At 37.5% G+C, this 26,612-nt stretch overlaps 2 long non-coding RNA genes across 2 annotated transcripts; both read right to left on the reverse strand.

Moving 5' to 3' along the window:
* Positions 1 to 445: 445 nt before the first annotated feature.
* LOC130012816 (uncharacterized) lies at positions 446 to 10,558 on the reverse strand. Its single transcript, XR_008788041.1, has 3 exons — positions 10,022 to 10,558; positions 2,266 to 2,817; positions 446 to 1,615 (listed from the first exon to the last, which is right to left on the reverse strand). It is a non-coding gene; the product is annotated as an uncharacterized LOC130012816 (long non-coding RNA).
* Positions 10,559 to 13,370: 2,812 nt separating this feature from the next.
* Positions 13,371 to 15,062, reverse strand: LOC126819018 (uncharacterized). The gene is made up of 3 exons (XR_007679462.2): positions 14,928 to 15,062; positions 14,094 to 14,195; positions 13,371 to 13,682 (listed from the first exon to the last, which is right to left on the reverse strand). It is a non-coding gene; the product is annotated as an uncharacterized LOC126819018 (long non-coding RNA).
* Positions 15,063 to 26,612: the final 11,550 nt, after the last annotated feature.

Consider the following 26,612-nt stretch of genomic DNA (forward strand, 5'->3'; position numbering starts at 1 on the left):
TTTACGTATGTAGAAGATAATGTACTAGGTAACTGTAAAGTTTGGATAAGTTGAGATTTTACATCAATGAGATAGTAAGGACTGAAGTTGATGGTAAAAACATGTAAATATACATTTTTATCCAAGACCGGAAAATCCCGCTCGGCATTTCTGTGATTCTGGATGGGTCAATGAGTTTAATATCTTATCTACCTAAAAAGCAAGCATATAGACAAAAACGGGCGAAATCACAAACTTGAGTGTTATCATGCTTCCTGCATGATCTTTTTATTAGAAAACAACCTTTAGCAACAAGCTTAGAGATGCAGCTCGTGTTTTGTTTTTGTTAAATAGGTATTAAAAACATCCAACGGTAATTAGTCTGTTAAATTAAAAAAGAATTGCTGGTACAGTGTCTTAAATATAGTTTAATAATACTCAAATAATACAAACAAATTTACTGGTAACAATAAAGATTTCGCTAACAAAACTGCGAACATCACTAACATAACAAAAAAAAAATAATAAAAAATATAATAATAAATGCTCTTGTAAATTTAACAGTAATATAAGGGGTGTGTCTAGCAAAGCTCCAGTTTGATGCAAACATTAACCTTACACATCTTACTATTATTACAAAAAAACCCCCAAAAAACAAGATTTAATAAAAACAATAGCGGTGCTAACAATATTGGTGCATTAGCAAAACGTTCGAGTTCATTAATGACTTCGGTGATAATGATCCATGTTACGCCCACTTCCATAAATATTAAATTGTGGGATATTAATGAACATACATTATCCAATAAAACCTAAATAGTTCAGTTTTAAAGAAGCGTTAAAGACTATATTATAATCACATTTTTAAAAATTAGAATGGGAAAGTCGTTTGGCAAACGAATGATTTTTCTTGCCTCCGGGGTTTGACCAACAGACCACATTTATCGACTGAGCGAAATCTACATGATCAACAAAGAGTTTTGTTCTTTACAAACTAACTTTTTTTGAAAAAGTTAATATCCTTCAAATACTGGAGTTATGTATGTGGAGTTTATTTCATTTTGAATTCGAAAATCCATGGACTCCGTACTAATGCGATCAGTATCATCACCAACGTCAGTAGACAAATTGAAAGAATCGATGCCGTCTCCTGATCTGTCATCGCTGCCATCGCTTGCTTCCTGGACACCACCATCGTCGTTGTCACTCTCTTGAGAGGCGGTAAATTGTTTCAGTTGTGTATAATCGTATTTATCGCTCGACTCCGTTTCAGTTCTAGTTGGTTGATTGTACATGTGAATATATGATTCCGAGTCATGGGAAGATGGTGTATCTCTGTCCGTATTTGATTCCTCAACATCCCCATTGATTACTTCACCGTCACAATTCGCTGTACATCTTTTCAATCGTAAATACTCGTGTTTATCGCTTTCTGTTTCAATCCTATCTGTAGGATTGTACGGGTTGAGATATGGATCTAAGTCATGTGAAGATGAATCAGTCTCGGACACCATAGAGTGATTGTTTTCAGTGATGACACCCACAATGTTGAGTGACTCATATGAGTTGTTAATCGCAACGTTAGCAGCGTTACTGGTTATCTCCGTGTTTTCCGTGTGCGGTGGTCTTTTCATCCCTATACAAAGGAGGAAATTGAAATTAAAGCATACAAGTGTGTTATTCAAGTGGATAGCCCATTGATATCATGTGTCAATCATTTCGGTATGTACACTGATATTGTTATGGTAATTTATCAATACGTTTAGTTGTGTTCTTGATCTTATAAAAGACGCATTAAATACATCAATCTGAATTAATACAATGTTGATAATTTTTTTTTAGCTTTAAAAAATCGGCAATAACCTAGCTTTAAGAAACAAATTGTTAATTTAAAAAAAAAACGTAATTTTCATACGAATATAATCATTTTATTTATTATTCTCAATATTATTATAATAATATTAAATGTTCATAAACCGATGAGCGGAAGTCTCGCTAACGAGACAACGCGATACTCAAAATGTAAACAAACAGGTAGATCGATTATTGATTAGAAAATTAAAATGAGATGAGGGGGTGATTATTGACGGAAGCCGTGAGTAATGTGAGTAAGCAAGAGTTTTAATTTAGAATTTAGAAAAAGAATTGCACCCAAAGACGATCGCCAAAACCAATAACACACTAACAATAGAAATTATGGTCATCACCCACGCCTCCGCCCAATGCGTCCCGCATTGCAGCTATGAAAACAAAAGATGGGTAAAAATAATTAAATAAATAAATTACAATGAGTACTGTCCAACTCGAATGACGCTATAGTCGCTTCACTCGGAATAACGCCATCGCCTCCTGAAACATCTTCGCATCCGTCTCCCACTCCTCTTCGATAGCCACTCTTCTAACTTTCCCATCTTACAGCCTCTCTTCCGTCATAGTGATTCTCTCTATTTTTCCAATCAGCGGCACGCTGTAACTCGTAACATTTTTGTGCATCTCTTGAACAACCTCTTTTCCCTCTTCCTCGGAACTAGCATCAGAATACAGGGAAAATATTAATTTGAGTTCAACCCCAGTAACTTCCCTTCTCCTGCGCGGTGACCCGCTTTATGTTCAGCTGCAGTGGGGACACTATCAATGTGTGACTTTCACTGTGCTCACATTAAATTTTCTTCACCACCATAGACTGCACACACTTCTTTTCCACTATTGCACATTTACCTTGCTACCTCGTTTCCTTTCTATTTATGTGTATCCAATATTGTGACCGGCTTTTGAATTCAGCATTTTTACAGAGAAGGCACATGGATGGTTTAGCAGTGGCAGATGATGCCATATTAACTGAAAATAAAGAAACGAACATTAGGTATAAAAATGCGATGGTCTCACAACCTTTCTAACACGCCAGGTCAGGGCTATACTATATACCGGAAAACACCATGTTCTACTGAATACCGGAAAACACCGGAAAAACACTAAATACCAGAAAACACACAAAATACCGGAAACCACCCTAAATAGGTAACCCGGAGAAGGGCTATACTATAAACCGGAAACAAACCCTAACCCTAACCAGGCACACATAGGACCAGGCTCTCGGTTACCTATTTAGAGTGCCAGTCTCCGGGTTACCTATTTAGGGTATTTTCCGGTATTTAGTGTGTTTTCCGGTATTTAGTGTTTTTCCGGTGTTTCCGGTATTCAGTATAAAATGGTGTTTTCCTGTTGTTTTCCTTTGTTTTCCGGTATATAGTATTACCACCAGGTCATGCGGTGCAAAACCGGGGATGTCCGGGTCGTCTTTGTCGTCGTCCTCTATGTCGGCATCACACACTATGGCGTCCTCGTTACCATCAATATTATACCCATCTAACCGTTGCGTAAATTTACGAAGTTGGTCCAGGTCAACCACTTGTTTACAATGACTGATTATCCACAATTTCGTACTTGATGTCGGTCACTCTTCGAGGTACGGTGTAGGGTCCACTCCAATAATACACAAACGTGGTGGGTATTCCTGCTGACACCGAAGGGGTAAACAACCACACATTATCTCCAGGAGAAAGACTTTCTATACCGATCCGATTTGGATTGCATGTTTAACTAATCCTGTTTTCCTAAATCTTTTCATGATGCTGCAAATAGATCGTGGTGTTTCATCAACAGTCTCATTACACCACGTGCCTGAGTTCGAGCCAACACATTAAAAGTCCGTTCCCACAATTCCAAAATATTGGTTGGAAGTTCAATTCGAGGATTGTTGGACACACTTGAAACGTTGGCACAATCTTTGTTGGGTACAACTTCAACACAAATAGCATTTCCAAGGCTAGTACTTTGAAACAGTAAAACGTCGTGTTTATTTGCATTTAAGAGCCTAATACGTATCCTTTGTTGTTTACTAGAGGGTTGGCACAAGACTCTTGACGGAACTATTTTGTTTTTCGTATATCTTAGCAACTGGTTCAGCCATTATATCACAATGTGAAAACTGTTTGGCGAATTCCGATGGTATATCCCCTTTCACAATTATTTCTTATCTATTAGGAATGTAAGTGTTCTCTGATAATGAAACACGGCATATACCTGCAGGTCCGGGAGCCACGGTGGCTAGGTGGTTAAGACGCTGGATCGCTAGCCTGGAGGTCGGGTGTTCGATCCCTGCATTGGCCGAGAAAGTTCATCTGGATTTTCCGACGTGGTTTCCCCTTGTCAGTGGTGCATAACTGAGGGCCTGACAAGGACAGCTGTCTAGTCCTTCGGATGAGACGAAAAACCCAGGTCCCGTGTATACATTGGAATGCACGTAAAAGATCCCTTGGCAGTTGGAATTCGATATAAGAGTAGACGATAGTGCCGCTGCCCGGGCAAAATTTCCCTTATAGCACACTGTATGGCGTATGCCCGTCTTCATTAGCCCAGTATAGGAGCAGAACAGTAGGATGTTAAACCCCATTTCATTTCATTTCATTTAATACCTGCAGGACCATCCACCATTAATAAATACGGTTTTCCTTTTCACATTTTTGCAAGAAAAAAATGCAAACCATGAATGAATTGCGAACCAGTATAGCCCACTAAACAACTATAGAGATAACTTTCCCCATATATTTCGAGTTTGAGTTTTGCTTTACCCAAAACACCCAGCGCACCCCCCCGTTAGCTGCACCGAAACGTATGAGGCACATGCTTTACTTCTGGTCGCATATTTACAGGTATTATAAAATATGTGTCCTCGCCACAAAATAGTTATTGTTGCCCCGGTATACATCAATTCATTCACAGTTACAGTACAAACATGAGCTTTCTCATTGGGGGTTCCGAAAGACCTGGAATCAGGCTGAGAACAGGGCCCTGTTTCACGAAATTTTAACTAAAGACAAAATCCAAATTTTAGTAGATACTTCAATTTTGATTGGCTAAGCACTAAAATAAGTCTAATATTAGCCAATCGAATTACTGAAATTTGGAATTTACCTTAGTTAAAATTTCGTTTAACAGGCCCCAGAGCCCACCTTGAGGATTGGATTGTACCTATCTTTTCTATGAAAGAGGTCATTGAGTTTGTTTTGTGTTTTTGTTTTTTTTTTTTTTTTTTTTTTTGGGGGGGGGGTGGGGTGGGATTTCGTCATATAACACAATTGTATTAGTATTAAAATTCTTTTTCTATTAACATTCCAAATGTCTATTAGTATTGATTTGGTAGTGCTAATTTACTTTTTCCTATCATTTTATGAATGAATGAATGGATAAATGAAATGTTGTTTAATGGCACGGGGGGGGGGGGGGATTTCGTCATATAACACAATTGCATTAGTATTAAAATTATTTTTCTATTAACATTCCAAATGTCTATTTAGTATTGATTTGGTAGTGCTAATTTACTTTTTCCTATCATTTTATGAATGAATGAATGGATAAATGAAATGTTGTTTAATGGCACGTCAGCTCCAACCGGGCTATATTGCGCCAAACATATGGTGAGGTTTCTCGAGACAAACTAGAAACAAATAATCACAATATTATCTATATATATACATAAATAAAAACAAATATCAAAGTAAATATCAAATACAAATAAATATCACAAACTTTATGTATATATATTTAAAACGTGAAAGGGAAAATCAGATATTTACAATTAAAATTTTCGATAAAGATTTGTCTCTTTTATAAAATCTAGCGCTTTACAATATAGACCCAGTTGTGAAAACAACTGATGAAGTGATTGGCAGCGGGAATGCCGTAATTTTGTATCTTTAAGATGCTTGCACTCAATCAAAATGTGCTTAACTGTCAAGGGAACATAAACGTGTTCACATTCTGGTTGAGGCCCTCGCTTTAAAATGAAAATATGTGTTTAAAAAGTATGACCTATGCGAGAGCGACACAAGACAACATCATCTTTCCTGCTCGTACGATAGGAGCTTGGCCAGTCTCCGAAGAGATGCTTGATGTCAGGAAGTTTATTTGTGTCTGCAAGATGCCAAGACCGCTGCCAGCGATCGAATATAAATTGATTTATAGATAATTTAAAATCGGCGAATGGTGTTAAAAATTCGGATATGGGAAGATCTAAAGCAGACTTGGCAGCCGAGTCTGCTTGATCATTCCCTTTGATATTCATATGACTGAGAGCCATTAAAGGACAATGTCCTTGCTGATTAATTCGTAAGATTATAGCAGACAATAAAAGCGTAAACTATTCGTAACTCTTTCGTAGCTACTGCCGATTCTCAACGATTTTTTTCTGCCGAATCGGCACGAATTTCGATTAATTTTGATTCCACGCTATTTGTGGCATTCGTAGCACGCGCGAAAGTGGGGCGTTTATATAGCCGAGAAATTCAAAGTCGATTTGGGATTGTTCCGAGTCGGTTTCACGAATTTTAGGGAGCCACAAATGGCCACGAGTGTCAAAGAATCGAAAGGGTTACGATAAATCTAAACATTCCAAATTTCGTAGACCGACCACGAAAGTTTTTGACAAACTTCAAGAACCGTCTGCGATTTATCTACGAAAAGGAAACAGTTTGGATTGGTGACATCAGTAACCCACGTCAAAGCCACGCATAACGCCGTCACATGTGTAAAAATAAAATAGATACTAGTATTTGAGTAACTTCCTTGTTGAATAAGTATGCCAATAATAATATATAATATAAAGAAGACGGTATGTGAAATTCTATACGCTGTATAACAGCAACGATATATATATGCTTCGCTTAATTCATTATTTATAAATTTAAATCATGGCGTGAATTTTACATTTTTTAATAACCAAAGCCCCTTTTATGAAGATATCAGATAAATATACTAGTATACATAAAGTAGTCCAGTGTTGCATAGGCGTGTACGGGCTCGATGAATTTTAAAGAGGACTGGGGGAGCTGAATTGCCCAAACCAATTTTGGGTTACAGACAGCGGTACCGGTCGTCTGCGAGAGGCCCCGGAGCGGTGAGTTAGGAGGGTACCTTGTAGGATACAAACACCGCAAAGACAATTTGGAAAAGTTGACGACCGTAAACGCGTTTTCCTGCACTTCAAAGTTGTCAAATACAGCCTAACTTAGCTAGCTGACTCGAATTCCAGTCATTCAAACGTTTACTGTTCATGGAGATGGGACCGTCGGGAGGAAATTTGGCCCGTGAATACAGCAAATTCAATGTGCCCCCCCCCCCCGGGGTGTAGGGGGTGATAATAACATACCCTTCGTAAAAGCCAACTAATGGATCCCTGTAATGGGGTGGGGTGTTTGCCGTGCGTTGCGACCCGTGTCGGTGGAGAGTGGGATCCTTGTAATTGAGTGGGGACTTGGCTTGCGAGCCTTGTGTCTGCAACACATTACTTTGACCCCATGGTTCACTTAGACGGGAGGTCAAAGTGGCCCATTTTTTTAAAAAAACAGACTGCTGTCAGGCACTGATCGCCCAGATAAATAGATCTGATCAGATACCGCCTGTGACCTGACCACTAGTTTATCCGACCAGAAAAAAAAGTGTCGAACTGACTTGCAAACCTCAACGAAGCCCCCGAAAATTTGAAAAGTAGACTGCCGGAAATGCACTCTGGCAATATTTCAGGCACTGATCGTCGAGATAAATAGAGGTTACCAGATACTGTCTGTCGCCAAGTCAATTGTTTATCAGACCAGAGAGGGAAGTGTCGAACGGAGTGATTGAATCAAAGTAAATGAATATTTTCGCCACGTTATTTTGAGAAATAGACCGCCGGAAATGCATGCAGCCTGGCAGTATTTCAGATACCGGTGAACAAAATTAATAGTGTTTTACTTAAGCTACGTAGCGTGAAACCCTAAAAAAGAGGCCTCGCAAATTGTTTGACAATAGATACGCATGTAATACTATGTAGTAATTTATTATGTCCTGTGTGCTGGGAAATTAAAACCAGTGTTTTCCCACTTTTTTACGAGTCCTAACAACTATTCGGCCCACAAAAACATGTTTCTCTATATGCGAGCTTCTAACAAAATCCAATCTTATTTTGATATTAATATGCGAATAATAATTTTTAAGTGTTGTATACGTCATAATTTATTCAAGAACTGATCTAGGTCGGGGAAACCTTCTCGTTTGCTATAAATAGTTTTTTCTTTCCTGTTTGTACATCCATTACTCCCATCAAAAGGCAAAACCTAGTAACTCACTTTTTTATCAAAATTGAGTTAGGACCAAATTTGTAGTTAGTAGGGTATGTGCTTCCTGTTGTTGTACTAGATATTCCAATATTTTGATTTTGTTAGCAGTTACACCAATGGCACAGGCTAGCAACTTCCGTCATTTGCCTAGTATACCACATCAAAACCTAGTAACTCAAAAGTCAAATCAATGGATGAGCTGGGGTTTAATATTCATTCATTATGGTTTCCTTTGCTTTCTCAAAATAAGAAAAAAAGTGAGTTACTAGGTTTTGCCTTTTGACGGGAGATTATTACACAACACACAGTAGGACTGTGTTATGTGTCCTCTGGGTTATTTTACACATGGAACAAGTGTGCACAGTCTTAATAAGATTGGTGTTGAAAAGTTATTGCAACACAGATTTCGGGAGCCACGGTGGCTAAGTGGGTCGCGTGTTCGGTCCCTGCATTGGCCGAGAAAGTTCATCGAGTTTTTCCGACGTGTTTCCCCATGTCAGTGCTGCAGGATGGAGTGCCTGACAAGAACAGCTGGTTAGTCGTTCGGATGGGACGAAAAACCGAGGTCCCGTGTATACTTTGGCGTGCACGTAAAAGATCCCTTCGCACTTGGAATTTGATATAAGAGTAGGGCATAGTGCCGCTGCCCGGGCAAAGTTTTCCCTCATAGCACACTGTATGGCGTATGCCCGTCTTCATTAGCCAGTATAGGAGCAGAACAGTAGGACGTTAAACCCCATTTCATTTAATTTGCAACACAGCTTTCGTAAACGTTCACTGACAACCGGTATAGGTTAGATTACCGCCGGGAAATTTTAGATTCATCGAAGAATGATCATTTAGCTGCGCGCGCATCTCATGTTACCTCTAACCCCGTCAACAACATAGCAGAATTACAATCAAACTTCAACTTCCAGGTAAGTTTCGTTTAATTTTTAAATTCATCAAAGTCAATTTCTTATGCGTAAACATATTCCCAGAGATTCTACTACTGATTTAATTCACTGATATATGAGCGAATTTCAATGTAAATAAAGAAGGTAGGCGTTTACACGAGTAAGCCATCTAACCGTGATATCAAACAAACAAACAAAAATTGTATACATCCTTTTATCTATTCATGGTTAGTGTATTGTGAATCATTATACAAAATTTATTCAGAGTTGGCGTTCATTCAAATACGAATACCTCACATTGAATCAGTATTATAGTAACAAACACTGAGATTTTATTAAGATGTCACTCCAGTTTAGCGGCCAGTCATGAAATTTCCCTTGCGTTTCTGCTTAATACATATTTTACTGTACTTGTTAAACTATTGTATTAGTTTTACCTGATCCAAGTAGCAAATGACAGAATTCACTTATAAGTTTACCGATATTCCCTTAACACAATAATAAAGTCCATCGTTCTCATGAATGGTTACATTACTTTAGCTAATATTAGAAGCTCGACCCTTATTTTTCCATTCAGTCCCCAACAATATATTCTGCTGTTACATGAATCAAATTTATAAAATTAAACCTCGTGTGTTGACCTGGAAAGTTCACCGCAAAACCCTTTAAAACCTTACCCGTTACGTCGGGGTATATACAAAACACACAAAAAAATAACATAGGAGATAAAACCGTGAATACTATTTGAATGATTGTGAGTTAATATCTTCACCACAAATATAGCGATGGACGGTGAAATATCTATTCAACCGTCTATTCAAGAATTTCCTAATTAGGAACTTAACTCAATTCCAGCCAAACAATCACAAAATATTTTACTTTCCAATATAAACCTCTTAATAATTTGTTACTAGTCATTTTAAAAGCCAAAATATGTGTTCAAAAACAAACAATTATAATTTACATTCTTTTAAAAACAAAATGACTCACCGTAAAACAACAATCACACACATTTTTCGGATCCCCGCAGTTCCGCCTCCATTGATTTGAAAGTCTTTAGTAGTTTGTTTTTTTTGGGTGATTTCTCGGTCCTTTCTTCATACCCATCTTTTAAGTTCGAATTTCCATATCGTTGAACTGAGTATTTCCAATCATTGGCCCGTGATCATCGTCCAGGTCTTCACGCTGTTGTGGCGATTAACTCCCAGGTTCTCAGTCACGGCCACCATAACAAATCACTGTAACACTATTGTTAGTGATAACAGTAGACCGGTTTCGTAAATATATGGTTTATACGGGAACAGAATATCAAACATCTACAGAATAACAACAGCAATACAGATCCTAAAACTATACAAGAACTAGTCTACGACAGGAACACATCTAACAATCTTGAATCAACCATTCCGCCCCTCTGCCACGGCAGCGGCTGAACTCGGGTGAGTCCATACACTCGTCCAACCCTTTCTTCTCCTCCCGGCTCCTCTCTCCTAACTGTCAGTGAACTCCTCAATATATACCCTTGCACACATGGTCATACATACAATTGTCTATTTTATCTCGTCACGGCATGCCTACTGACCAAAGCATATTCCTTTGAAGTAAAGCGGAGCGTGTGCAAAGACCACACGTAGTTTGTAAAGATCATACTGAATCAATTAGATGTTTAATAAGTTCGTGCTTAACAGAAGTTTATATAGAGGTGAAAGTCAAAAATCATATATTGTTAAAACTAGCGGAGTTCATTAAGTTCCATGTACCTAAATGATACTGTTCAATTTGGTGAGAAATATAAATCACTTTGTCACAACCGTCTATGTTTACATGTACGCAAATTCCCGAATTCCCATAAGAAAATCTTATATCGTCATGTGTTCTTATGGAAAAAAACCTACCCTGGAAGAATAACCAATTACAGGTTTAAAGAAAAACTTTTAGAAGAATAACCCTAAATTGTCCTGTATATATCCAAAGCCGCTCCCGAATTTCAGACCGCAAGTTATTCCGGGCATAGAATAAACCCCAAAGATCAAAGAGATATGCCGTTATAGGTTTATAAAGCTAAGTGAACAATTACGTCAAGCTCTCGGATCCATTCACGTGATCTAATATATCTGCATATCTTGCGTCCTGTACGTAGGGTTGCTTGTGTAACTGCCGGAGTCTTGTGCGGTCCACCTGCACAATATAGCGAGATAATGAATACATGTTCTTTTCAGGATGAAATAGTCATCTTATTAAGGGGCTATAACATGTTTATTGTATTCAACATCATCTCTTACTACATAATTCTTTTCCAATTGAAGGTCTATCGATCTCCAGGTAAAATATATTATTTAATTAAAACCCATTTGCAGACAATTTATTCATTTGAGTCTGCATATTGCTCTTGATAATTCAACACATTTTATGAGAATGCTGGAGAATTTTACGATAGTGTTGTATAGAACAAATCTCCGAATGTAATACAATATCATTTGGAGTCTAAATTTTATAATTGTATTTTGAATTCATATTTTAATTTATATTTTTCATTTGTAACTCATTTTGGACATGTGACAGATTAATTGTAAAATGTAATCTGCATCAGAGGTGAGGGTTATTTCATATAATTATGTAAGATATAATGGGTTATTCAAACAATGTATAGCCGGCTTGTCTTAGACAAGTATATTATGATATAAGGTTTAGGTAACAAGCATTAACACATATTGTCTAGAGATAAGATGTGTGAATCTTAATGATTAGTTCTCATTGTTCTGATTACTAATGGTATTAACTATGGCGTGCCCTAACCGATATAAAAAGCCTAGTTTAGAAGCAGACGGGGGGAAGTACAGAAGAGACCTGGAGAGAGACCCGTAGAGACTTAGAGGTCCTCCGGACCTCGGGAGAGGGTCTGCCCTCGACACCGGTGCAGAGGGGTCCTGTGAGGCCGAGGAGAAGCCGCTATAGCTAGGCGTTACTACACCCAACCAAATGATGTTCATATGTACCTGTAAATATGTTATCCAGCTTTGGCAGCAAAATCTGCTTGATCATTCCCCCTTATATCTACGTGACTGGGGAGCCAGCAAAAGACGACGTCTTTACTGTTGAACTCGTATGATAATAGCAGATGATAAACATCTGCTACTAATGGGTGTTCAAGCTGTTTGTTGTTAATTGCTTGAAGCGAGGACAGAGAATCAGTAAAGATGATATACTTTAAAGATGAAGAGGATTGTATGAACTCCAAGGCCTGAAGAATGGCCTGGAGCTCAGCTGTAAATATTGAAGCAGCAGGTGGAAGACACACAGAAATGGTCTCAGATGGCGTCACGGTAGCCGAGGCTACCCGATCACCATCTTTAGAACCATCTGTGTAAATAGGAGCATAATCACCATACTTAGACCTTAACTCTCTAAAGAGAGATTGGAACACCGTAGAGCTAGTATCTCTCTTTTTATGTTGAGTTAGATCGAAATCGATCTTTGGGGGAGATATAGCCCACGGTGGAGTCCTAAAGACAGGGGTATTCGCAATACTGTCAAGGCTGATACCAGCCTCAGACAAAAGGGGTTGTATGCGAATACCGAATGATGGAATAACATAAGTCTTCACCAGATACAAATGCTCATAAAGAGGTCTAAATATGGTGTTAAATGAAATGTGATTCGGAAGTGATGCTATTTTCGTAGCATACTATCCAGTATTAAAATATCTTTTTAATAAATAAGAGTTATGTATTCTATCACACCAGTGATCCGTCTACATTAATCTGAATTGAGTAGCAAAGTAGGATGTTAAACCCCATTTCATTCCGATCTTCCTATTGGTCATTGAAAGTGAAGTTCAAATTCATATTGTGCCACTCATGATACTCAAAGTTTAGACAACAAAGCATTTTATTGACTAATGTTAAACAAAAACAACAATAAAACACAATAAAACAATGCAAAAACAGAACGTTAGCAAGATCAAACAATAGTAAAATATTTTGATAGTGTTAATGTCTACCTTTAGAAACATCGATCACGTCATTCAAAGTCAGCACAAGTAAAAAATAAAACAAGGGTTCAGTGCACCCTGTACATCGGATTTTTATTTACACAACCAACCCAACCAGAGACTAATTTCAAAATACGCATGGTTCACCTAACATGACACCATCAGTGATATCACTATTGGTGATATACATGACTAAAACAGCTGACGTATATAATTCAAAACTATGTACATGGCTTATTGTTTGAAATTTAATCTGTTGGCAAAACAAAAAATAAATCATTTTATAATGTAATAATTATTTACATCCTATATTAATAATTTAATTTAATTGTCCATATATACCTCTGGTCAGATTGTGTCGCTTATTCCATTCTCATTGGAACACCGTCTTGTCAAACAATGGTATCAAAATATTTGTTTAAGTTGTTTTAAAAAAAACTAATTTAAGCTCTTAAACATATGTACCCAGATTATGATCAATGGAATATTCTGATATCTTGTATTCTCCGGACCAACACATTTTCTTACATAACGATATATTTTCATTGATCTTTTCCGGAACTGTATCATCTAGGACTGGCCTCGGTTCAACTGTTAGAGGTTCGCATAATGAAGTATTTAGAGCTGAAATCTCATTATGTTTCCTTACTACGTCACATCCTGTCAAAAATAGTAGATTAATGTGCGATTTAATATATCGGGTCATCAAAACTGATTTGCAAAATTGAAGATTGGCAAAGGTATGTAAAATATTTGTTCATGTTAATGCATTTGTCAAGTATTGTCAACAATATGAAAAAATACACTATTGAAAGTTTTGCTAATTTGTCAAGAAGTTCTTTATGTTTGATATATTAAAGCCTTCATGTGAGCAATAGCCTCTTTACACATTGTTGAATCTTTTAATATTTCATCGATGTGATGCCCCAATACAAACATGCACAATTTATACAAAATTGGACAGGTACAATGAAGCTACAAGCAGAGCACACACACACAAAATCAAAAGTACGTTTATGAAGAAAGAACATCTCCCCGCTTTATAGATTTACAAATATCAAAATTACTTACGCCATAAAGATAACACGAGAAGTGCTGTTACCACGACGAACAAAATACTAATTATTATCAGGATCACAGTCACCATGCTCATTCCACTGTTCAAATTAGATGCTGTCAGTTAAAATAATATACCACACAGATTAACGATGAGTCAAGAAAGAGCTAACTTTGCCTATTGTAAGTTTTTAGGGGATATAATATACATTATTATTTAATTATAAATATGTCAAGCCCATAAAAAAACGCTCTGGAACGCCGTATACCTTCGACTATATGTAAATTAGAACATCGCGGCCATCAAACTTTTGTACTATAAAATTCTAATTGAGACTTAGTCTGGTTTATCGATTACCGTTGCTACGCTAATAAACAATCTATGATACATTTTGCCAGCACTTCAGACTCAGATAACTCCGAAAAGAATAAAGTGATTTGACTAAAATTGTCAATATAATATTCATCTTTCATTATCTTTCGTTGGACTAATAAAATACATCTGTAAAGACCTCTCTATATCCAAGAAAAAATACACAATGTGCACAAAGCATATACTTGGTATAAAATCAATTTTCAAATGTTGTTCAATGTGTATAAAAATAATTTGTTTGACAAACATAAATCGATTACATTTTTGAGATTTGAATCATTTCTATAAATGACGTAAAACATTTTTTATTAGCCCTGGTGATGCATAACAGTAGGCCGTTGAGCTTCATTTCGATTCATCTCAAAGACCTATGCGCCTTTAATTTATTCTGCAACGGTAAATATCTATGCATACCATTAACCGTGATATTTATGTATTTAGAACTATATAAATATCACAAATCCTACCGTACATACCTGTGTCTTGTTTTGTAACATTGGTTGTAGTAAATTCTATCTTTGTATGCTGGTACTTGGAAGTATTCCTCTTCTCTTCCACAAAATTTGTAACTTCTTTCTGTTTTAGAAACACAAAGCCAATCTCCAAATCAGTAGATAATACATATTAATTAATTGCAGATCTATCTTTTGGAAAAGTATTGAGCAATCAAACTGATTATTTATACTTAGTCAAAGCAAAGAATGTTTATAATCAAACTCAGTCAAGGTTTTAAAGTACCTGGTAGACATAGGCGTACGAACCAGTGGCAGGGGAGGGGAAGGGGGTGGCTGCCACCCCCCCCCCCCCCCAAACTTTCGGCGAGACGGGTAAAGTGAAAACAAACATTATTATTCCATCTAGTTGGCAAAATAAAGTGCCTGAAATCTAATAAAACACTAATTTTACTTTTTCTTTTAACTGAATACCACGAATTTGTACTGAATTGGCTATGGGTTAAAACATTTTGTCTGGAGCCACCCTACATTGTGCGATATTTTTCAGGCATCGATTATTATTTGTGAATGCAGCTGCAACAGTATGATTGGATGGCTGGAATTTAGGTCGGGTTAGAATGGAATTTCGGTTGCAAACTGATTGGAAAATTTGAAGTTGCTTAATTCACGGCATAGAATAGCAGATATACCCCGCGACGAGTTATTGCTTGTTTGGGAAAACGCGTTTGCGACCGTCAAATTTTCTAAAAGTCATGTCATGATCCAAATGTATAAATAATGAATAACCCCAACTATATTTATCGTTGATGTTATACATACGTATACAATTTCACACACGGTGTTTATATTATTATATTATTGTTATTTGCATACTTGTTGTCCAAGGACGTTACTCAAATATCTATTTTATTTATACACATGTGACGGCGTTAAAGGGCCAATGTCGATTATTATTTCGGAAAATAAAACAGCATAATTTTGTGTTAAAAGCTATTATATTCATCTACCCGAGGGCCGAGCAACTAACTCAATATACGTGATACGTTTTCAAACAACTTAAACCGGTCAGTCTGCATCTGGAAATGGAGACCGGTGTCCTAAACTGTATTATACGGTGTCTGGATAAAACTAGATTTTTATTTTATAAAAAGAATGTGTAGGTGAAATTTACCTTTAGTTACCAAGTACAGCACGTGGCTCATGCACTGTATAGAACTATAAAGGAAAGGCAATAGATTATCATGTCACCTAACGAACAAATTGACCCGAAATCTTAAAAAGGTTACGTGCACGGATAAACGGTTTTTACGTTCATGGACAAACGGGTCAATATTTTGAGTTGAAATTTTGATACGCGGTGAATATCCCATTCTTCTCTATTTTGGGGCTTAAATTTCAGACGTACACGGATATTTATTTCTGATACTCTGTTAAAATCGGGATGGTCCCTTTAAAAGAGGTACATGCATTCGTTGGCAAACGTAAAAGTTGGATTTATGTTAGTAAAAATAAAGCGAAGTATAATATTACACTCTATGTGAGTAATCAGTTTGTTTTAAATGAATTCAGTAATAGAGCAAAAGGAAAACACAAGATATCCTTCTATATAACTGGCTGAAGTAATGAGCGATAGCAGATACGTAGGCGAATTTCTGCTCACTGATGAGGAAAAGTTGTTATATGGTGTATTACGACAGAAAAAATAGATGTTAATCCAACCGTCCTAATGCTAGGCTCTCACGATTCGCGCTAGAAAAATGCGTTTGCGACCTTCAAATTTTCCAAATTTACTTCGGGAGGGCGTGGGGGGGGGGGGGGTCACGGTGTACAGGGCAGGGCAGATCGCAGAACCTTGGCGTTTGTTTTCAACATGCACAAAACAAACGCCGTGACTCGGCGATCATTTGCGACCATCGAGACCACAGGGCGATATCGGGCGTTTCCACCACGCTTTTATCACACTTATGACGATTTTGACGTGCTCTGGAGCCATTTTCCGTCGCCGTAGCAGCGCAGTAAAGGCTTCACCCTGGCCTGACTGTGGTATAAGCACACGACTTTTTTCAAATCTGTAATTTTTGGGGACATTTCTCGCGTTGTGTTTACTTTTGGTGGCAACCTTGTACATTTTCTGGTCGCTGTACGGTCGCCGCAGCGCAGTAAGGACGCCACCAGGTCTGACGGTGGCATGAAGATAAGTTCGGATAAGTTTCGATGCGATTAATACGATTGTCACGACTGACCTCAATATATGAAAATACCTGATAGGATCACCGCGATTACTCCACGATTAAAACCATGATTTGCATCGCAGCGCGAATCATGATAGTGGGAACCTAGCATTAATGATTCAACTCTGTCAAGCCATTCACCTAATGAACATCTACACCAGAGTCGTTATGTTCCAAAATCTTGCCCCTCACAGTGCTTGTCGCTACTGGGGTAGCCTAACCGGGTTATTCTTATCGAACTTAGTCACGTTTTTGATGTAATGTGTGTAACTATACCCAGAGTTTCACCACTCTCGCGCTATTAGAATCAAAGTTATCGAGCTCCAAATTCTCCACCAATCTTTATAATAGGTTATATTTACTATCCAGGTTAGACTTACGTCTGATTTCTCAGTGGTATCCATGGATGCATTTGGGTTCTCAATAAACCGTTCTGAAGCAGAAAAAAAATAACTTATCAAGTTCGTGTGCAGCATTTTGTTACATAAATCAAGGGGATCAAATTTAAATAAAATTAGTATATTACCACAATAAAGGCATGTAGTTATCCCGTTTCAATTACCTATATTGGTGTAGGCATTATACTTCGTTTTAATGACCTATATTGATGGATACATTATATCCCGTTTCAATAACCTATATTGATGGCGACATTACATCCCGTTTCAATAACCTTATATTGGTGACATTTGATACCATTTCGGCTAACCTAAATTGGTGACTTTAGATTCCGTTTCAATAACCTTGTATTGGTGATATTAGATTCCCTTTTAATATTAATTCTGTAATTGTGGATATCTGATTACAATAACTAAACTGATGACGAAGGCGTTAAAGTCATAAATATGGTTATTAATTTATAGTATGATTCACATTAGTATGATTCAAAGCTGAATAATGATGACAAATTATTATGGCTTGAATTGCTTGGATTTATTGCCGCTTTAAATGAAACGGAAACATTTAATAGAAGATGTATATTTTTTTCGATCAATACGTTCCTTCCAATTATTCAGAGGATAGCTGTAATTCAAAGCCTACTGTTAATTCTGGTTCGCGCATTTTCTTGATTTAGCGAACGCCTCAGATGGGAAGTAACTATTCTGATAACGAAATGTCGTACAAACAAAAACTAAGCCAGTAGTGGTAATATTTTATCAGTCATCAACATGAGATCGCGTAGAGTATATCCTAAATTTCCCGTATTTCTGCATGTTATACAGGCATGCTGCCCTTTATCACAAATTAAGATACAATGCATATCAAACACCACAAAATGAAACGTAAGCCGAGCAAAGTCCTCGACGTAAAATCAATTTTTAATATGAATCAACATAAGTGTGTAGCAACACCTGATTAATTAATTATTTATTATTTCTCTATACAAGCAACTTGAGTCTTCAGGCATATATATCTATTATACATACCGCTAATAGCAATGGTGACATTTTTAGACTTATAATTCCATAAATCTACTCTACATCTATATATTCCCCTGTCTTCTATTGTAACATTGGTTATCCCAAATACTATCTTTGTATGCTGGTTTTCTGTTTTCACTCTGATCATGTACTTGGAAGTATTCCTTTTCTCTTCCACACGAAAAGTTATAACTTCTTTCTGTTTTAGAAACAAAAAAACAACAATGAGGATGCTGTCCCCCGGGGCAATCCCCAAATCAGTAGATAATACATATTAATTAATTGCAGATGTATCTTTTTGGAAAGTATTGAGCAATCAAACTGATTATAAATACTTAGTCAAAGCAAGAAACCTTCGGTTGCCATGCAAGATACACCCACATTTTGCAAGAGATGGATAGAAAACACACTAAAATAAAACGTGATTTTTCGTACAATCAATGGCCGTAATCCAATAAATTATGGCCCGAAATGCGAGGATATCGAAATGAGCCAAGATCTTTGGGATAAAAACATATTTTGCGTTTCATCAATATCAGATACAAACTGTGACCTCTAGAGGGTCCATAACTTGGTATTACATACTTTTACACTATTTGCGTTCAAGTGGTCATTTTGTCGGGAAGTATTGGTCCGATTTGTAAGAAATTCGACCTATACCATCATCAGTGTGTCACGATGACATATGTAAATGCATTTTAAAATCGAATGAAAATTTTAACATCTAGAGAGTCCACAAGCTAAAGTTGTGATGATTGTTCGTACAATCAGGGGCCATAATTCAGGCAGTTACGTTCCGATATGCGCGAATATCGAAAGGAACCTACATCTTTGTGATATAAGCACAACAAACTTGATATTACATACACTATTTGCGTACAGGGAGCGGCCATTTAATCCGGAAGTTTCGGTCTGATTTTCACAGGGCCATAATCAAGGAAGTTACGATCCGATACATGCCAGTATCGACAGGAACCGAGATCTTTGGGAGATAAACCCATGTGTCAAGTTTCGTCAAAATCAGATAAAAACTGTGACCTATAGAGTGTCCACAAGCAAATTGTGGACGGGCGCCCAGGGGCGACAACATTTAACGACCACAATGAAAGTGTGGGCGTATAAAACAATAATTGGTATGATCTTGGTTTAACGCTTTATTACATCAACCATTGCAACCCCCTCCAGTAACGATATTAATTTAAAAGTATTTAACACAATTTAAATGACGTCTAATGCTTTTGAGAACAGAACACCTTGTATTCAAAACTGAAACAAACAAACAACACGTTGATTTATGAGACTCTGTAATATGGTATATTTTGGTCAAATAAGTAATATGAAATAACTTACATCATCTTTAAAACACGTTAAAGTATCTTGATAATCGGTTGAATTTAAAATCCAGGTTAGATTAACACCTGATCCTTCAGTAGCATTCATATATTCATTCGAATTCCCAATAAAGCATTCTGAAAAAAAAAAACATAACTTATCAAGTTTGTGTATAACTTTTTGTTACATCAATCAATCAAGTATCGCATATTACCACAACAAATGCATCAGTTATGCTGTTTCACTAACATTCTGACAGGGGATAACGTATAGTTGTTCGGTTGGGTCGAAAGCCGAGGTCCCGTACATACAGGTAAAAGAGAGAGAGAGAGAGAGAAATTGGATTTAACGTCCACTCGACACAAACTAGGTCATTTCGGGACTAACACATGGTTCAATTTTATTTCAATAATTCGCTTGCGCGTAGGGGTCTTTAGCAGTGGGAGGAAACCGGAGGACCCGGATAAAACCCACGAGGTTGGACAGTCGACCCTACTCCTTGTCACGTACAACCGGGGAATCGAAACCCCGCCAGTTGACTCAATGACAGACCGTATGATACAGCGCGCGCATGCTAACCATTCGGCCATCCAACACCCCCCCCCCCCACGTAAAAGAACCCTTGGTGGTTGGAATTGGAAACAAGAATAAGACATAGCGCCCCTGTCAGGGCACGATTTCCCTCACAGCACATTGCATGGCGTATGCCTGATTTTGTTAGCCCGTTCGGAGCACAACAGTAGGACATTATACCCCATTGCATTTCATTTCACATGAAGACATTAGAAAACTAATATTGGTGATATTTGATTCCGTTTCAATAACCTGTATAGCTGAAGACTTTAAATTCCTTTTCAATAACCCGCATTGATGACCTTAGATTCCGTTTCAATAACCTGTATTGATGAAGACTTTAGATTCCATTTCAATAACCCGCATTGATGACCTTAGATTCCGTTTCAATAACCTGTATTGATGAAGACTTTAGATTCCGTTTCAATAACCTGTATTGATGAAGACTTTAGATTCCGTTTCAATAACCTATATTGGTGGAGACATTTGATTCCTTTCCAATAAGTTGTATCGGATATATTAAATTACCAATTCGAAAATTGTTTCTCAATCCCGAGTAAACTCTTTCGTTTCTTTTCGAGTCATTGAGACGGCAGCTAAAATTCAAGTCCCAATGTTTTTCCTATTATGTATTTTCCCGCCTGAAAGAGAGATTGTTAATAACCGCTCTACTAATGAGTTCAGTAGTGGTAGTATTACATTATTAATATTTTTTAAATAATTGAACCCATTATAATATTATATTTAATAACAGTCTTAAAAATCAATTATTAAATTCGAACATGGCACTCTTACAGATTAGCTAATTGCATTGTTTATTTCGGTAATGTCAGGTTCTCGCAGTCGTGTGATGCGTTACGATAGGATTGTCCCTATCGTGTCCACGATCTGCTGTACGTTCGGATACGCTTCGATACGGTAAACAAGATTGCTACCTCTGACCTCAATACTCGACGATAAAAAACACGATTTCAATCGTAGCACGAATGGTTGTAGTGGGAACCTAGCATAATGTAATCGTCTATTTCGCACCCAGTTTTATGCCGAAAATGATCAGTTTTACGTTTATTAAAAAAAACCTTACCGTGCTTTGATGTTACATATGCCAGTTGTATCCAAATTAAATATAAAGAAAATCTGCAGTTCAGAGGCATTGCTGGTGTATTATGATATATCTGTCAAATGGTGTCTAGTCCTATGAAAAACGCATTACACTTCTCATGTTCACTGTGTTTTTTTTTTATTTCCATCTATGCGTCATATTCAACTTCTATTTCCGCGTACGTTGATGTACAGATATATCAGTCCATTTAAGTTTATTGTCTATGCATCATTTATTACACGATTCGAATAATGTCTTTAAAATTAGTTGGTCATACACAAAGAAACAAATGTGGGGAGCCACGGTGACTCAGTAGGTCAGGCGATGGCTCAATAAAAATTATGTATAAGGGGATCAGTCCAGTCGTTTGGATAGGACGCAAAATTTGAGGTTATGTGTGCAAGAAAAGGAACCCTTGACCGTTTGAATTAAAAATAAGAGTAGGCCATAGCGACGCATCGCAGGCAATATTTTCCCCAAAGCACACTTTATGGTGTACGCCCGTCTTCATTAGCATAGGTGGGGGTTACGGTTGGCTATTTATATCAAAAGGAATATGATTAGACGCTAGGACTGTAAACGATATGAGTGATCAAAAAGGAAATATATTATGTCCTTGTCGATCAGACGATTATAAGATATTAAACTAGGCTAGGAATATTCATCTGTATTTAATGAGACACCCGATATAGAAAGAGGCAATGAAATGAGGTTTAACGTCCACTCGACACAAACTAGGTCATTTCGGGACTAACACATTGGTCAATTTTATTTCAATAATTCGCTTGCGCGTAGGGGTCTTTAGTACTGGGAGGAAAACTGGAGGACCCGGAGAAAAACCACGAAGTTGGACAGGCGACCCTACTCGTCGTCACGTACAACCGGGGAATCGAAACCACGCTAGTTGATTCAATGACAGACCTTATGATACTTCGCGCACGTGCTAACCGTCAGTATTTGTTTAAGATGAATATATATATTAATTGTTGTGGCTAGTCGTGTTGTAGCTATTCAAGGGCTCATTAATATTCCGTTAATGGCGACATATATTTAGATTTCATTTATAGTCAATCATATCACTTCATAATCACCATATGTCATATCATTCTGAAAAGACAAATGTAACGACCAAGACGAAATATGACACTTACATGTATAGGCGTACGGGCTCGGTGAATGGTAGGGGCAGAGCCTCCACTGCCCGAAAAAAATTCGGGTTACAGCTGGCGGTGCAGGTCGTCTGCGAGAGATGAAGGAGCGAAGCTTATCGTGTAGGACTCCACCCCCGACCCACAGAGAGAATTTGGACAATTTGACGCCGCAATCGTGATTGTAGGAACCTGACATTAAGACGGTTGTATTAACATCGTCTATTTCTATCGAGTCAATACCTTTTATGCTCCTGAATGCCTGGCTTTCACGTGGGCTACGAATACCACGAATCGAGATTCATCGAAATTCGTGGCGATTCGGCAAAGTTCGCAAATGATCCGATTCTTATTTGGTTCTTAAACATTCGTATAGCCCCGAACAGGCGCGAATATCCAGAATCCACCATGAATCAATTATGATTACCCCGAACCCCCAAGAATTGTTGCCGAATGTGTCAAACATATCACGAATCCTCCGCGAATTCAAAATCTCATGCGCCCAGCGTAGTGTATTCGTAACTGAATTCGGCACATTCGTAACTGAATTCGGCATATTCGTAACCCTATCTCGACATTCGGCCTATTTTTCTCTCAATTACCCAAGAATTAAACAATTCATTACGGCTTTGTAGCTACTGCCGATTCTCAACGATTGTTTTCACCGAATCGCCACTAATCTCGATTCGCCACTATTCGGGGCGATTTGTTGCATTCGTAACCCGCGCGAAAGCGGGGCATTTATATAGTCGAGAAATTGGTAGTCGATTTGTAATAGTTCCGAGTAGGTTTCGCGAATTTAAGGGAGCCACGAATAACCACGAATGTTCAAGAATCGAATAGGAAGCTGATACGAACGATACGAAAGTGTTACGATGGATTTACGATATATCTACACATTCCGAATTTTGACAAACAAACACGTTCGTGGTCGAGCGACGAACTGCTAGGAACAATACGCATACGCAAGAACCAAATAAGAATCATTCACGAACATCTACGAATCGGAAAAAGTTTGGATTCGTGACATTCGTAGCCCACGGGAAAGCCAACATAATCCCGTCACATGTGTAAAAATACAAGCCAAAATAAATAGATGACACATATTAATTAATAGCACATTTATTTTTTCAAAATTATGAAGCATTCAAACTGATTATCAACTATACACTAAGTTTCATCACTCTCTCTAGAATCAAAGTTATCTTGTCCCAAAGCATCAACCAATGAAATTGCCTAGCTCTGCCCAGCTTTGCTTAGCTTTAGTCAAGACATTCACCTAATGAACATGTACATCAGGTTTAAACATTCTACCTCAATTAAAAGCAGAGTTGTTATGTTCCAAAGTCTTGACCAATCAAAATGTTTATCGCTCCTTAGCCTAAGCAGAAAATTCTCATCATCGAACTTAATTAAAACCAAAGATATCGTGCCCCAAACCATCAACCAATCAAATTGCTTACCTCTGCTTACCGAAAGCAGACAATGTTTATCATCGAACTCCATCAAGGCATTCACCCAATGAACGCCTACACCAAGTTTTAACATTCTACCTCAATTAGAAGAAGAGTTATTGCGTTCCAAAGTATCGACCAATCAATTTGCTTATCGCTCTGCTTACACTCAGTAGACAATGTTCATTATCGAACTTGGTCAAGGTATTGATTTAATGAAACTATACACTCGTCCCTCTCACTTAATTAGAACTAAAGTTATCGTGCCCCAAAGCATCAACCAATCAAATTGCTTATCTCTGCTCACCCTAACCAGAAAATTCTCATTTTCGAACTGCATCAAGACATTCACCTAATAAACACCTACGCCAAATGTGAAAATTCTAGCTAAATTAGAATGATGGTTATTCCTTATCGGTCTGCTTACCCTGAGCAGCAGATACTCATTATCGGATTTAGTCAAGGTTTTGATGTAATAAAACTATACACCAAATTTCATCACTCACTTAATTAGAACTAAAGTTATCGTGTACCAAAGCATCAACCAATCAAATTGCTTATCTCTGCTTACTATAAGCAGAGAATTCTCATTTTCGAACTCCATCAAGGCATTCCCCTTATAAACACCTACGCCAAGTGTGAACATTCTAGCTCAATTAGAATGAGAGTTATTGTGTTGCAAACTCTCGACCAATCAAATTTGCTTATCGCTCTGCTTACCCTGAACAGCAGATGCTTTTTATCGAACTTAGTCAAGGTATTAACGTAATAAAACTATACACCAAATTTCATCACTCTCACTAAAGTTATCGTGTCCCAAAGCCTCAACCAATAAAATTGCTTATCTCCGCTTAGCCTAAGCAGAAACACCTACACCAAGTTTTAACATTCTAGCTCAATTAGAAAGAGAGTTATTGTGTCCCAAAAAGTGTGACGGACAGACAGCCGGACGGACGAACCCATTTTAATAGTCCCCTGCTTCGAGTAACTTCCTTGTTGAATAAGTATGTCAATAATAATATAAAGAAGGCGGTGTATGAAATTGTATACGTATGTTTAACATCAACGATAAATATATGCTTCGCTTAATTCAATATTTATAAATTTGGATCATGGCGTGACTTTTACATGTTTTTATAACCAAAGCCTTTTATGAAGAGTGGTTCACCGGTGTCATATTACCATGATAAATATAGAGATATTAGATAAATATAGACTTAAAGTGGTCAAAAGATGAATGTTAAAGGGAGGAGGAGGACGGAGAAATAGAACCGTCGGGAGGAAATTCCAGCCCGTGAATACATCAAGTTTAATGTAACCTACCTTAGGTGACTTACCTTAATCCCAAATCCCAAACAATCATTGTGGGGTACGGGACCCCGCGTTCCCTGAGAAAATTTAGAAAATTAATCGCCGCAAATCCGTATTTCTGCTATTCTAGCCAGTGAATTAAACAACTTCAAAGCTTCCAATCGGTTTGCAACCGAAAACTCACTCTATGCCCATTTACCAAACAGATTGCTGCAGCTAAGTGGCACAAAATAGAGTAGCTCCAAACATATTATTTTATACATAGTCAATTCAGTAATAAATCGTGGTATTCAGTTAAAATGAAAAGTACAATTAGTGTTTTATTAGATTTCGGGCTGCCCGTACCGAAATAAAGTGTACACTTCCTCCGAAGTGTTATTTTCCAACACACTTCTATAGACACTTCAAACGAAGTGTTAAAAAACTCCACCGAAATATTCATTTCTAGCACACTTCCAAAAGATGGCCTGTTTTCACAACATTTCATCGTCACTTCTGAAAGATGGTCTTTATTCACAGCATGTCATTAACACTTCTGGGAGACGGTCTTTATACAACTACATGCCTTTCACACTTCTGGGAGATAGTGAAAATAGATGATCATTTCATCGTCACTTCTGAAAGACTATTAAAAAAACAATCATTTCTTTCACACTTCTGGGAGATACATCATATAGATGATCATTTCATCGTCACTTCTCAAAGATAGTCTATATAGAACTGCATGGCATTAACACTTCTTGGAGATAGTGAAAATAGATGATCATTTCATCGTCACTTCTGAAAGACTATTAAAAAACGATCATTTCATTCACCCCCATCGCCCCATCGTCATTTTGGCGTATATACATACACATTGAGCTTTTTAAACAGAGAAATTCAACACCTCGTTTTACGTCAATTTTTATTATGAATTAATACAGTGACATTGTGATTCAATTTCATGGATGCAAAGTATTAATTGTGATATCACATAATGTCTATATCATTATCTCGTGCTTTGAGTGCCCATCCTGTCCCACATCTGACGATAAAGGATAAAGCACACGGCCGAGAAACTTTTCTCATAAAAATTGTTGATTTACAAAAAAAAAAAATGTGTAGCTGAGCAGGGGAGGGGGGTCGACCCCCCCC

Source organism: Patella vulgata, chromosome 1 (genome assembly GCF_932274485.2).
Source record: "Patella vulgata chromosome 1, xgPatVulg1.2, whole genome shotgun sequence".
NCBI lineage: Eukaryota > Metazoa > Mollusca > Gastropoda > Patellidae > Patella > Patella vulgata.